Source organism: Lactuca sativa, chromosome 6 (genome assembly GCF_002870075.4).
Source record: "Lactuca sativa cultivar Salinas chromosome 6, Lsat_Salinas_v11, whole genome shotgun sequence".
In the NCBI taxonomy this organism is placed as follows: domain Eukaryota; kingdom Viridiplantae; phylum Streptophyta; class Magnoliopsida; order Asterales; family Asteraceae; genus Lactuca; species Lactuca sativa.
The window spans coordinates 188978911-188979446 of record NC_056628.2 but is presented as its reverse complement, the minus strand read 5'-3'; positions in this window follow the sequence as shown (position 1 = coordinate 188979446).

Genomic DNA, 536 nt, shown 5'->3' with positions numbered 1-536 from the left:
CTAGTAAGAGTGTTTTTAGGCACTTGTCCTCTAGCTAGCTGAGTGTTACCCACCTTAGCCCACCATAGAGGTGATCTGTACTTGCACCCATAGAGGGCTTCTAATGGAGCAACTTTAATGTTAAAGTGATAATTGTTGTTGTATGAGAACTCGATGAGTGGTAAATGGGTATCTCAAGCTTTACCGAAGTCTATCACAAAGCTCTCAACATGTCATCCAGCGTTTGAATAGTTATATCGCTTTGCCCATCGGTTTGTGGGTGATAGGTTGTACTCATGTCAAGTTGGGTTCCCAAGGACTTTTGTAGTGATTGCCAAAACCATAAGGTAAACTTGCTATCTCTGTCAGAGATAATGGATATTTGCACACCATGTAACCGTATAATATCCTGGATGCACGTCCTTGTTAGTTTCTACATTTTGTTTGTCTCCTTTAATGGTAGGAAGTGCGCAGATTTGGTTAACCTATCGACAATTACCCATGTGGTGTCATGCCCACCGGTTGTCTTGGGCAATATAGTTATGAAGTTCATAGTT